The sequence below is a fragment of the Lepidochelys olivacea genome (genome assembly GCF_965140295.1).
Source record: "Lepidochelys olivacea isolate rLepOli2 genome assembly, chromosome: 27".
NCBI lineage: Eukaryota > Metazoa > Chordata > Testudines > Cheloniidae > Lepidochelys > Lepidochelys olivacea.
In genome coordinates, this window is record NC_140437.1 from 18,058,708 (window position 1) to 18,072,888 (window position 14,181).

General features: G+C 56.1%; 1 protein-coding gene across 4 annotated transcripts in view; it reads right to left on the reverse strand.

The window, feature by feature from the left end:
• The window catches only part of LOC311513749 (signal transducer and activator of transcription 5B), a 44,914-nt gene extending 41,193 nt beyond the window's left edge, over positions 1-3,721 (reverse strand). For 2 of the 4 annotated variants that reach the window (XM_084615807.1, XM_084615811.1), the window contains exon 1: positions 3,626-3,721. The gene's annotated coding sequence lies outside the window, so the exon portion shown is untranslated. The remainder of the gene's footprint in view (positions 1-3,625) is intronic. The other 2 variants (XM_084615814.1, XM_084615809.1) reach the window with 2 other exon arrangements.
• Positions 3,722-14,181: the final 10,460 nt, after the last annotated feature.

Genomic DNA, 14,181 nt, shown 5'->3' on the forward strand with positions numbered 1-14,181 from the left:
GACAATACAAATAATATATAATAAAGCCTATAGCAACATGCTCTAGAGGTTTAAGCTGAGGAGGGAAATCCACTTTTTCACACCGTACAACAGGGAATGCAAACTGTACCTGGAGCGAGGCAGCAGGCTGAACTCTCACCACCATCCTCACAGTCATCTCCAAGACAGGCCCTCTATCATGCCAGTCAATCCTAACTGGCCTATCATTCCCAGGCCAAGGCACCTTGTCTGTATTGAAGTCGGCTGGGGGAGGGGGATAGTGTTGTGGGGAAGAGCGAGAAGTCCAACATTTCAGACTAATGCCCTATACCACAAGCATGGTATGGATGTCACTCTAGAAAGGACACTGGGTGATGGCCACATGAGACCTGTCTTTCACACCCCATAAGGCTTACCTAGGAAAAGAACAGAGGTTATGCCGGCTCTGTGAGACAGGATGTGAATTTCACTGGAAGAGACAGAGATGCTATGCAACCAGCTTGAGAACTGAATTAAGTAGTTTGTCTCTGCTCTCACCACACAAACACACTGCCAGCAGTAAGGCCCTGGTACTGACACTGCAAAAACTACCTATAGCCTGCACCCAAGGTTTGGGGGTTTTTACGTCGGGTTTAGTGACACTGAGTTTCACAATGACCAAAATATTTACAAAGCTGTTACCTCTCTTGGTCGACTTTAACACTTCCTCCCCACCCCATCCTGGCTCATGTGAAGCAGGTGTTTGAAGAAATCCCCTCTTCAAAGGGCAGGTACAAAACAACTCTAAAACCAAGATGTTGGTTTCACTTTGGTTTCTGGGCAATGCAATCCGGGGGCTGTGCATTTCAGAACCATACAATTAGGCCTTGATCCTATAACTGATCCCACAGCTGGACCTGAGCAGACAGACCTATGCACCTGCACATAGTCCTGGTGAAGTCTACGGGGCTCCGTACAGGTCTGATTACAGGGTCAGGGCTTTGACAACACAAAACATTCCATTTCTTTTTACTTGTTCAAACTGTCCTCCGTGGCTGGCATCTCCTCTACCCTGTCACTGACTCACCCACTCTGCAAGATCTCCTGCCCTCCTTGTCTTCCTATGCTAGGGTTCTTCAGGTGATCTCCTATCACGGCATTAGCTCTGATGCAGAGATAGCACAAGCCTTTTTACCACCATGTTGCATAATTTTGCTTCAAGCAGGTTGAAAATATTATTATCTATGCATATTACAGTCGGGCCTAGAGGCCCTGACCAGGTCAGCGCCCCATTGTACAACGCGGCAGCCACACACACTCTTGCCCTCTCTTACTTCTGGCCAACCACACGGTTTGTACCAGCATACTTATGTGGGCTGGGGGGTGGTTTGTTACGGATATAGGTGTACCAGTACAATTCCTGCTGTGGATGCAGTTATACCAGTATAAAGGTGCCTTGTACCAATATAGCGTATTGTCCTTCCCATATGGGAATAAGCTATGCGGGTAAAAGCACCGTCATACTGGCAAAACCTCAGCCACACGGGGGGAGGCAGCGGGTGCCCTGCTTTAGCTGCGCTGGGGTCTGCACTGTCTACGTGGAAGCAAGGCCTTACTCTAGCACCATTGCCAGAGCTAGCAAAACAGTGGAAGCTGGTTTGTTCCCAAACTGCTCAATTAGACACAGCTGGTGGGAGTGGCTTTCATGCACTAGACACCCCAGGCTCTAGCCAAATCAGCTACTATCCCGAGTGCAATCACCAGGACCAGATTTTCATGCAGCACTTTGAACTACAGCACGGAGCAGCACAGAGTTGGAACAAGAGTGCCAGGCTGATGACAGGACATTGCCAGTTAAGAATGGGGACCCCCTGATGACGAGAGAGATCATGCACTAATCCTGGCCTCTCTATAAATCCAGGGTACACCCTCATCTTGAATACTCCATGCAGATGTGGTTGCCCCAACTCAAAAAAGATCTATTGGAATTTGAAACGGTTCAGAAAAGGGCAGCAAAAATTATGAGGGGTATGGAACGGCTTCCATATGAGGAGAGATTAATAAGACTGGGACTTCTTGGCTTGGAAAAAAGATGACTAAGGGGGGATATGATCAAGGTCTATAAAATCATGACTGGGGTGGAGAGAGTAAATCAGGAAGTGTTATTTACTCCTTGTCATAACACAAGAACTAGGGGTCATCCAATGAAATTAACAGGCATCAGGTTTAAAACAAACAAAAGGAAGTATTTTTTCCACAAACGCAGTCAGTCTGTAGAACTCCTTGCCAGAGGATGTTGTGAAGGCCAAGACTATAACAGGGTTCAAAAAAGAACTAGATAAGTTCATGGAGAACAGGTCCATCAATGGCTATTAGCCAGGGTGGGCATGGTGTCCCTAGCCTCTGTTTGCCAGAGCTGGAAATGGGAGACAGAGGATGGATCGCTTGATGATTCCCTGTTCTGTCCATTCCCTCTGGGGCACCTGGCATTGGGCACTGCCAGAAGACCAGACACTGGGCTAGATGGACCTTTGGTCTGACCCAGTCTGGCCGCTCTTATGGCTCTGGGAACACCATTCTCTTCCGGAAGGAGGGAGTGTGAGGTTCCCTCAAGAATTTAGGAGGGGAGAGAGCAGCACATGGGAATGTCCTCACCCTGCATCTAGGACATAAACACCCTGCTCCTTTCACCAGGTTCACAGCCCCACCCCAAGAACCGGGGAGCCGGAGCCAAAGCAACCCACCCCCTGCATTCACGGCTCAAGGTGCAGGTGAGGAAGCACCAGTCACAGGTGAGAGGGGAATGGGGATCCCGCCACCTCGTGGCGCAGGGACCCGCGCCCCACAGGGCTCCTCCTGCCTCTCTTTCCTCACAGCCACTCAGGATGACCCAGACCGGTGACGGTCTGTCTGTCTGGGCCTCTGTCTCACTCAACAGCCTGGCAGTGTCAGCCCGTCAATGGTAGTCAGCCTGTGTGTGTCAGTCAGTCAGCGTCAGCCAGTGCCTGTGTGTGTGTGGGTCAGCGTCAGCCAGCCAGTCAGTCAGTCAGCCAGCCAGTGTGTCAGTCAGCCAGTGCCTGTGTGTGTGTCTGTCTGTCAGTCAGCCAGTGCCTGTGTGTGTGTCTGTCTGTCAGTCAGCCAGTGCCTGTGTGTGTGTCTGTCTGTCAGTCAGCCAGCCAGCCAGAGTCAGTCAGTGTGTCTGTCAGTCTGTCAGTCAGCCAGCCAGCCAGAGTCAGTCAGTGTGTCTGTCAGTCAGACTCTGTGTCAGTGTCTGTCTGTCAGTCAGCCAGTGTGTGTCTGTCTGTCTGTCAGTCAGCCAGCCAGTCAGAGTCAGTCAGTGTGTGCGCGTCAGTCAGCCAGTCTCTGTGTCAGCCAGTGTGTGTGTGTGTGTCTGTCAGCCAGCCAGTCAGTCAGAGTCAGCCAGTGTGTGTCTGTCTGTCAGCCAGTCTCTGTGTCAGTCTCTGTCAGTCAGTCACCGTGTCGGTCTGTCCGTGTCGCCGCCCCGGGCCCGGCCAGGCCGCGCGCTGCCGCCCTCCCTTGTTTACCGCCCGCGGGCCCCGCCCCCACCGGGGTCCCCGGGCCCGGCCCGCGCGGGCGGCCGGAGCGAGCGTCGGGGGCGGCGCCCCGGGGCTGGAGGGAAACCCGGCCCGGCCCGGCCCGCTCCTACCTCCGGCCGCGCCGGGCGGCCCCGGCCCCGGCTTCCGCTTCGCTCCGCGGCAGCTGCTCCCGACTCGGCTCCGGGGCCGGCTCTGCCCCCTCCGGCCCCGCCCCCACTGAGCCCCCTCGGCCCCGCCCCCGGCCCCGCCCCCCGAGCCCCCCCGGCCCCCCCCGCGAGCCCAGCGCCCGGCCCCGCCCCCCGAGCCCCCGGCCCCACCCCCTCTCCCCTGAGTCCCCACCCCCCACGAGCCCAGCGCCCGGCCCCGCCCCGCCCCGACTGAGCCCCCTAGGCCCCGCGCCCCCTCGGCCCCCCCCGCGAGCCCAGCGCCCGGCCCCGCCCCGCCCCCACTGAGCCCCCTCGGCCCCGCGCCCGGCCCCGCTCCCCCGAACCCCCTCGGCCCCGCCCCCCGAGCCCCCGGCCCCGCCCCCTCTCCCCTGAGTCCCCACCCCCCACGAGCCCAGCGCCTGGCCCCGCCCCGCCCCCACTGAGCCCCCTCGGCCCCGCGCCCCCTCGGCCCCGCCCCCCGAGCCCCCTCGGCCCCCCCCGTGAGCCCAGCGCCCGGCCCCGCCCCCCGAGCCCCCGGCCCCACCCCCTCTCCCCTGAGTCCCCACCCCCCACGAGCCCAGCGCCCGGCCCCGCCCCGCCCCGCCCCGCCCCCACTGAGCCCCCTCGGCCCCGCGCCCCCTCGGCCCCCCCCGCGAGCCCAGCGCCCGGCCCCGCCCCGCCCCCCCGAACGCCCTCGGCCCCGCCCCCCGAGCCCCCGGCCCCGCCCCCTCTCCCCTGAGTCCCCCCCCCGCGAGCCCAGCGCCCGGCCCCACCCCCACTGAGCCCCCTCGGCCCAGCGCCCGGCCCCGCCCCCCTCTCCTCTGAGCCCCGCCCCCGGCCCCCTCTCCCCTGAGCCCCCCCCGAGCCCAGCGCCCGGCCCCCCCCTCCTCTGAGCCCAGCGCCCGGCCCCCCGAGCCCCGCCCCACCTGAGCCCCCCGGCCCCGCCCCCGCCCCCCTCTCCCCTGAGCCCCCCCCGGAGCCCAGCGCCCGGCCCCCCTCTCCCCTCCCCGGCCCCGCCCCCCTCTCCCCTGAGCCCCCCGAGCCCCGCCCCGGGCCCCGCCCCACCTGAGCCCCCCGGCCCCGCCCCCGCCCCCTCTCCCCTGAGCCCCCCCCCCCCGAGCCCAGCGCCCGGCCCCTCCCCCGGCCCCCCCCCAGGCCCAGCACCCGGTACCCACTACCCTTTCCCCCACAGACCCCGCACCCCACTGACCCCATCGCACCCTAGGTCCCTGCCCTCCTGGGCAGCTCCCTTTTCTTTCTTCCCTGCACCCCACTGACCTTCATCATACCGCAGTCCCCTCCCCAACCCCCTTCCCTTCCCCTTGTGAGCTCCCCGATTACCTGCCCCCACATTCCTCCCTGCCCTCACCCTCCTGTCCCCAGTGCAGCCCCACACTCCCCCCCCCCCCGCAGAGCCGTAGAGGTGACTTGCAGAGCCAATAGAAATGGGGTTGGTGCTTCCTTTTGCCCCTCTGTGGGGCAGGGGCAGGGGTCAGTCCACCTCACACAACAGGGCAGCTGCCTTTCCCTCTAGAGGTGGGGTTCCAGTTCTTGCCGGCTTGGCTTGGCTTCCCCTCTGCGGGTGGCAGGACAAGGGGTTGGCCTGTGGCACCAGTGACGCCAAGGGCCCCATACTGTCATGGGAGCCTCCAAGACAGACCGGCAGCATCAGGACCCTCGCCCCAGACTAGCTAGCAGAGCTAAGAGGGCTCCCCAGCCCCCTGCCTGGTTCCTCTAGGGAGACCTCGAATAAAACCAGGGAAAAGAGAGTCGAGCTCTTTGTTCTATCTAAGGCTGAAAAGGAACCACAGAAAATCTCCTAGCCTCTTAGGCCTTCTCTGTGTAGCACAGACTGTACAGGGCCCGCAGCTACATTCTTCCTGTGCAGTTCCCCTGGAAGTTTCACTTTCTCCTTGTGCTCAGCAAGAGCCCCCAATTTAGCCCTAGGCCGGGGGGCAGTACAAACCCCATTCCAACCCCCCCAGAAGAGCTGAGCAGCACGTGGGCTTTGCGCTGCCCAGACAGCCCTGTTACCCAAGGGCTGCACCGTTGCCCCCCTTGGAGGCTTGGCAGTGGCATCTTGAGAGCCAGACACACACATGGGCTCATAGTCCCTTCTCCTGCCTTTGCAGCCTTTGACAAATGCAGCCTTACCTGCCCAGATCCCATAAGAATGCTGCAGCAAAGATCCTTCTCCTAGCCTGGCACTTCGACCATGGCACTCCTGTCTCTGCATCCCTCCAGCGGTTCTCTCTTCTCTACGGCATCACAAGGAAGCTACTTGCCTTCACTTTCAGCCTCTCCCCGGACCCCATCCTACCCGTCAGCTCTCCGCCGAGAGTTGATTCCCATGGTGCAAGCCTCCATCACCCACTCGTTACATTTTCAGACCAGCACCTTGTGCTTTCTCTCCTGCTGCCCCTCGCCCTAGGGAGGAGCTCCCTCTAAACCCCCTCAAAGCTAGATAACTATTCACTTTCAGCCCCTGCTCAAAACTCCTTTTCTGTGACACTGATCACTAAATTAACACGAGTGCAGCAGCAGGCGTTCAGACATTACTGCTGACCAGTATGTCTGTGTATTCCCCGCGTTGGTCTGGCTTGTGTCTGGTACACTCTTTGGGGGCAGGACCACCTTTTGGTTCTGTGTTGGTACAGTGCCTGGCAGCTCAAAACTAGGCACTACGGTAAAACATAATGAATAATCCAGTTTTCAGAATAACTGCCTGCATTACAGTGTGCTCCAGCCAGCCAAACATGAGAGAAACGTGCTTTCTGGATGGACAGAGAGTTCTTTTGGATACAACATTAGTTGTGCCAAGGACTTGCATGTAATTGGGAGGGGGAGGGAAATCACTGCTAAGCAAGTGCAGTAGGAGTGAGATCATCACCCAAAATCATGGTGGTTTTCTGGCTTCCTTATTCCAGGTTAATAAGCTAAAGAGCTGCTGGGTTTAGTTTGGGGTTTTTCCAAATTTCACTGTGCTGTATTCAGAGTTCAGCTGGATCTTTGCTGTTCGAGATCGTAACTCACGGTCACATCACCCAGGCGGTCTGTGGAAGGTGTACGATGGAGATTTCATTGCATGCTATTTCCACCCTACAATACAAGAACAGTGACATTAAACAGGCAAAAAGAAAAGGAGGACTTGTTGCACCTTAGAGACTAACAAATTTATTTGAGCATAAGCTTTCGTGAGCTACAGCTCTCTTCGTCGGATGCATTCAGTGGAAAATACAATGGGGAGATTTATATACACAGAGAACATGAAACAATGGGTGTTACCATACACACTGTAAGGAGAGTGATCAGGTAAGTTTCAGAGTAACAGCCATGTTAGTCTGTATTCGCAAAAAGGTAAGGTGAGCTATTACCAGCAAGGGAGTGGGGAGAAAAACCTTTTGTAGTGATAATCAAGGTGAGACATTTCCAGCAGTTGACAAGAATGGCTGAGAAACAGCGGGGGGGGGGTGGGGGGGGTGGAAATAGATTTACTTTGTGTAATGACCCATCCACTCCCAGTCTTTATTCAAGCCTAAGTTAATTGTATCCAGTTTGCAAATTAATTCCAATTCAGCAGTCTCTCGCTGGAGTCTGTTTAGGCAGCTGTTCAAAACAGGCAGAATGCAAAATCGTACGCTCCCTGCTGCAGGATACCGCTGAGGATTCAAATAGATAGACACACATGAATAAGGGGAGCATCCCCAATTGCAGTCGTTAGGGTATTGATTGGGAATGTGGGGAATGTCAGAATTGCCAGACTGGATCAGACCAAAGGTCCAGTATCCCACCTCCAACAGCACCTCTTCCCAGGGAGGTGAAAAGGCTCCCTAGGAAGCAGTTGTGGGATAATCTGCCCCTACGTAGTCTCACCTTGGTTTCTGGTAGTTAGAGATTGGTGTGAGCCCTCATGCACAAGGTTTAATACCCCTGTAATGGTATCTGGTCCTTACTCCTGCAGGGCACAGGTGCCTGTAGGAGACCCAAGGCAAAGCGGAGTACTGCGGGATGGTCTTATACCAGCCTGTGTTACTAAGTACACGAGCTGCTGGATTCTGACCCAACTGTAGCACTGAGGTTGGTGGTTTCATGCCTAAGTGCAGAGAGTTACGATAATAAAGCCTGGATGTCCTGAAGGCGGGTCACTGTAACTCCGGTAAGTCTGAGTCACTGTCAGTGGCTTGGTTTCCCTGCAATGGGGTCAGAACTTCCTGTTGTGTGAAGTGGGCCTTGGGGGCCCAGGCACGTTGGCTTGTCGCTCCTGAAGACGGAAGGGAAAGAGATGCCAGCAATATTTCTGGCCCCTCTAGCTCCCCTGGGCTTCCAATTCCTCCCTGGGCCACACTGAGCCACAACATGCTTGGTGGGGCCACTGCTGCCCCCTCCCTCCCATGTAAGTATGGTGCTTCTCCGTAGCGGGGACCCCACACAGCTGGGGGCAAGGGATGGAGAGCAGTTACTAACCCATGGCCACAGGCACCACTGAGACATCAAATGTGCAGGGCCCCCTTGCAGCGCTGGCAAGGGCAGCTTCTAAGATGCAGCTGTCTGTGCCCTGTGCTGCCTGTGTGGACATCCTGAGGGGTTTTTGCCTTTCTGCGTAGGTCACTGAGGGAGACAGGATAATGGCCCAGAGGCTGCGTCGGCTGGGCAGTTCCTGGACTCCTGTAGCCAGGCGTTCTGCTGCAGGAAGCAATACTCAGTACATTTGCTTCTGCTTCTGCAGTCTCGCTGGCCACATGGGATTTGCTGGGCTTTCACTTTCATTACCAGCACCAGCCTGTGAACTCTGCTGAACAGAACTTCCCAAGGGCCATCTGTGAACACCCACGCTCACGGGGAACAGATCTTTCCTTCACAAATGGCCCCACTGAAGCCAGGAAGACCACTTGGCCCTAACTGAGACCGAAAAGCTGCGCTCAAGAAGCCATCTGGCCCCCACTAGCCTAGGCCCAGGGGTGCTGGGGTTCCGATTCAAATCCTCCAGACATATATCCACAGCTACGATGATCAACATCCCCCATAACACACCTTTCCAGATCCATGGGTCCTACACACACCTGTCACAACATGTGGTGCACCTCAGTAAGTGTATCTAATGCAAGAATTATGTGGGTGACACCAGACAATCGCTATGCTCTGAATGAACTCACCAAGAAAATGATACAAGACAAAATACTCCATCACCTGTGGGTGAACACGCTTCACAAATGACAGGTTTCAGAGTAGCAGCCGTGTTAGTCTGTATTCGCAAAAAGAACAGGAGGACTTGTGGCATCTTAGAGACTAACCCATTTATTTGAGCATAAGCGTTCGTGAGCTTGCATCCGATGAAGTGAGCTGTAGCTCACGAAAGCTTATGCTCAAATAAATGGGTTAGTCTCTAAGGTGCCACGAGTCCTCCTGTTCTTTTTACGCTTCACAAAGTGATCACTCCAGATCTGACCTATCAAAGGAAACCCGTACAGCACCTTCAAAAGACAAGCTTGGGAACTCAGATTCATAACTCTGCTAGATACTAATAAAATCATGGTCTCTTCTTGAGATGCTGGTTTGACGGCTCATTTCAACAGTTCGTAACCTACTAACCCTCCTCTGTCCCAGAATTGCAGAAGTGTTAATTTCACACTTCACTTGAACTGGTTTCTTGCAACATGTTAACTCCTTATGCTTAACAATCTGTCCCACTGTATGTAGCTGGGACACTCAAAGAAGAGCCCAGTGAATCCTGAAAGCTTGTTTCTTCCACCAACAGAAGTTGGTCCAGTAAAGGATATGATGCCCCCACCCTCTCTCTCCTTGGGAAACGGGATCAGACTTCATCAACAGCAACTGCAACAGCTGCAGCCCATCTCCGCTGTTTCTGTTTCCCCAAAAAGGACAGTTATTACCACGACAGCAGGCTTGACACGACAGCGAGTTCTCAGCTTTCGGCAGAGCGCCCCCACCTCCACCCCCCTCGGCCCCTTTGGTGAAATTCCGTGAAGGTGGCGGCCGCTGGGGAAACAGGCCTGTCTGGGTGTGTCTAGGCAACACCCCTCTGTTGCCAACGTGGGGCGACTGGGTCTCACGTGGCGGCCCAGAGAGCGCCTGTCCCCAGCACAGGATCTGGTGTCCCACAGGGCTATTAACCACAGCCTGACCTCCTGCAAACATGCCACAGGGCCCAGCCCAGCCCGGCCCAGCCCAGCGGCTTTAGGAATGTCTCAGAGAGGCCCCGCAGGCTCCCTTCTGGCCTCTCCCCATAACAGCTGAACAGACCGGCCCTTGCCAGGGCCGAGAGAGGATGATTGTGGGGTGGGCCGAGTGGAGTTTCCCAGCCTGCTGCCCTCCCTCTGCCCCAGAGCTCTGGGAACACGAGGCGGGGCTGCAGCCTGCCCCTCCTCACCACCTTTGTCCTTTCCAGGGGCGGGTGGGTGGACGCAGTAGCCACCAGCATTCCCTGGGGCACTGGACTTTGTCCTGCCTTCTGCAAGAGGCTAACCCGGGCCAGGGGCGCTCACGAATCAGCCACCGGGTGCTCAGCCCCCTCTGAACTCTCAGCCTGCTCAGCGCTGCTGGCATTAAGCTGTAGAGTCACTGGCCTGCAGGCAACGTCCTCTGTTACTGCACAGAGCAGGGTGTGCTACTCCACTCCCTGCCCCCTGAGCCCCCAGCTGCCCAGCTGCCCTGCCCCCAGGGGGTTGGTTTCTAGGACCGTGGTGCCACCTGGACTCCTGTGCACTAAGAACCAGACCAGCAGCTCCACACTGACACACCAGACTTGATTCACGATTTTCACTGGCTGGCGGGCTGGGTTCAAAGCAGTGCCGGAGAGCCAGAGGGCTGCATATCCCACAGCCAGCGCCCTCGAGGGAGCCACTCCCAGTGCAGCATACCAGCTACTGCCACAAACCACTGCTTTGCCTCTCACGCCTTCTGCCCACCCAATGTGAGTTACATCCTTGGAGCAGCCTGCGGACAATTAACACCAAGATCTGGCAAACTTGTGACACCCGGCTTTCCCGCTCCCAGCTGGCACCAGAAGCCTTTCGGTGCCTAGGGGTATGTCTACACTGCAAACCCAGGCGTCCTCTTAACTGGGGTTAGCTAACCCGGGTTACAACAGCCGTGAGGACACAGCTTTGCTTTCACCTGGGGTCCGCAGCTCAAGTCAAAGCCTACAGGGCCCTGGGGTGGAACTGGAGCTGCTGACCCAAGTTAAAGCCGAGGTGCCGTGCCTCCCCTGCTATTTTAACCTGGGTTAGTTAACGCCAGTTAAGAACACACCTGTTTTGGCAGAGTAAACACTAAGTCAGACCCTTGCTCACAAGACTCTCCAATGCCAGCCAGGCTGACAGATCAAAGGGAGCTGGTGCTATGGGGCAGACCTGGCTTTGATTCCCCACCCTGATGCCTTGTGGACCAGGGCGATGGCACTTCAGAGAGAAGCTTCTTGTTGTTACCCAGCCAGGTGCTGGTGGGCCCGGGTGAGATCTCTGTCCAGTCGTCAGTGGAAGCAAGGATCTCTCAAGTGCCTCCCATGGCACTCCTCACTGTGGTGTCTAGGCGCTGTGGGCAGGTTGAGACGTGGGTTTAGGGGTAAAGAGAGCCCCGCTTGGGGTATTTAGACAAACAGCAGCCAAAACACGTTCCTGCCCTACCCCCCCCCCCCCGTAACAACGACCCCTATTAACATCAAGATCTGTCTATTGACTCTCCACACCCTAAACAAGACGCCTAGGGCAGCCTGTAATGAGGCGAGAGCAGAAGTGGCCTTAGCTCAGGGTCGGCCAGTTATAGCAAGAACAGGCCGGCTGGCCCAGGAAGCCTGCCCAGCTCTTCCACTGTCCAATTTCCATCCCCGCTTGTGGCGGTTCCGACCAACGTGCCAAACATTCTCTCCCCCTTTGGAGGGGTTGTTTGGGTCAGCCCTGCCAGGAGCTCCCATAAACTCCCACAGAAAAGCCATGCACAACCTTGAGAAATAAGGATTTATACACATACTAATAAATAAGGATTTTCCACAGCATGCATCCGAGCAAGTGAGCTGTAGCTCACGAAAGCTTATGCTAAAATAAATTGGTTAGTTTCTAAGGTGCCACAAGTACTCCTTTTCTTTATACACGTACTGGAGTCACCGAGGAGTCTCAGGCCAGTTGTGATTATGCCGCCCAGCAAGCTGCATTGCAGAGTCCAGGATGCCACAGTCTATTCCTTGGGCCTTTCCGCCTCCTCTCCTCTGGTTTTGGGGTTATTCTAAGCTTACGATAATCACTAGAAACTCCCAGTTCCATCCGTTTCCACCAAAAAAAGGGAATAGAATGGGGGAGTCAACAGAAAATTCAATTCATCTCCCTCTCCAGATTTGCGAAGGAAACTCACACACCAGCAAGTTGCACCAAGCAAACAAACCTCTTTCACAATACAAAATCCACATGACCAGTCAGCAGTGCCATTTGGACAGTGACTGATCTAGCTGAGAAAACCAAGGTCACTTTTAACATCGACAGCTCAGGGGCTTTCCCTGCAGCACATGTCCAGACTCCTCTGGCTGAGAAATCTTTTGATGGACACCAGTTCTCTTATAGCAGCAGCCAGATACACAAGCCCCAGGGAAAGTTGGAAGATGGTAAATAAGGGTGAAAAGTGGGTTTTCCCCACTTTCACTCACTTTTCCATTTTTGTTTCCAGTGGGAAAAATGGGGGGGGGGGGGTAAAAAAGGGGAGAAAAAACCCAAATCAAGAAAATACAAATGGGAACTGAAATGTTTCTGTTACCAAAATTGGCAACACAACATGAAGATGTCGTGGAGGGTTTTGGGGTGGAAGGAAATGAAGCGGAGAGGATAGCATTTTTTTGAGATTATATACCATGGGCCAGCCCCTTGTCAGGCATAAATCAGCACAGCTCTCTGGAAGTCAGCGAAGCAACACTGATTTACCCCAGCTCAGGGTCTGGTGCAACACATGCAATTCCCATCCACCAGCCTAAAAGGTCTTGCCTGTCAAAGGGTGTGTATGGCTGGGCATAAATAACCCCTTTGCATTTGAGCTGAGCAAACTGTATATTCACATGGACACACACTCACTGTCTCTTCGCACCTCCAAGCTTCTCAGAATATTTTCCCAAGCAGGAGTCTGAAGCAGCGTCTCCTGTCTGTACCCTGCCTTAGATTGCCAGCTGCCACTGCAGCATTCTTCCTAGCTTCTCTACAGGAGACTCTTGTTACCAGCGTCTTCTATCTAGACCAGTGCTCCCCGAACGTCTTTGGCCCCAGGTCCGCCCACCCCCTGGCACCTGGTCTGTGCCTCCCCCCAACACACACATGCTCCCGGGAGCCATGGTCAGCAGCTGGGGTTGGGAGTGGGGCTGCGGTTGAGGCCAGGAGATGCTGTCGGGACTGGGCCTAGCGCTGCTGCTGGGGCCGTGCTTGGAGCCAGGAGCTGGGGACTGCGGCCGGGAATGGGCTCATGGTGAGGGCCCGGAGTTGGGGGCCATTCGCTGCAACCAGGAGCGGGGCTGGGTGCCAATGGCTGAGGCCAGGGCTTCTGGACCTGGGGGCAGGACCGGAGTGGAGCTGGGAGCAGAGTGGGGCTGGGTGGCGCTCCCTCCCTCCCCCCCATGGGAGGTGCCTGGGTCCCCCCAGTGTTCCTCTGTGCCCCCCTACAGGGGCAGTCCCTACAGTTTGGGGACTACTGGGTCCTGGTATTGCACTTTCGCCCATCCCAAGACACACCTCCGTCCCTGTAAAAGGTGCAGTAAATGTAGCATGATTGTCTCTGAGGAAAGACTGTGATAACACCACCGGGACATGCATATCTGGACTGGGGCCATGGGCGTGTGGGTGGCATGCCGCAGGGTGGTGTGCCCCACAGAACTCCAGGCCAGCCACAGCTGGGAGAGGGGCCGGGCCCTGCGTGTGAACATCACGCTCACTCCGGGGGAGGGATAACGAGGGGTAATAGAACAAATCTGTGGAATCTGCCCTGATTTCCTGATCTACTACTGCCCACCCCTCTGCTTGCGAGCCCCTGTAATGCAGCACCAGGCAAACAGACGTCCCTGAGAAGTGGCTGGAATTCCAGTGCTGTCAGACCGCGCTCCTGAGAGTTTTTAATTACACTTGGTATTCTGCAGTTTTTAATGGAACACAGGTTTGTCCCTAACAGCAGGACACTCTAGTTTTGGGGTCCGGAGAGTTAATTGCAGGGGAACAGGTTGGCATGAAAAGGATTTCTTAAACAGCAAAGGCACCACATGACAGCTTCGAAAAGGTGGATTTTTCCAAGCAACCTTTGCAGAATCCTGCCTAGAACTGCAAATTGATTGGATCCTCCGGTGGACATGGCTAAGGCAGGCCAGCAGACCTTGCTGCTCTGCAAAGGAGCTTTGCTTTTGCTGAATTCTCAAAAAGAGCCCACAAGGGTAACCGATGGCCAGCTGGAGCACTGTCCAGACCCAGGCACGCACTCTGTTGTCTCAGCTGAGCTCCCCAGGACCTGCCGTGGTGCAGCTTGTCTGAGCTGGGGAGGGAGCG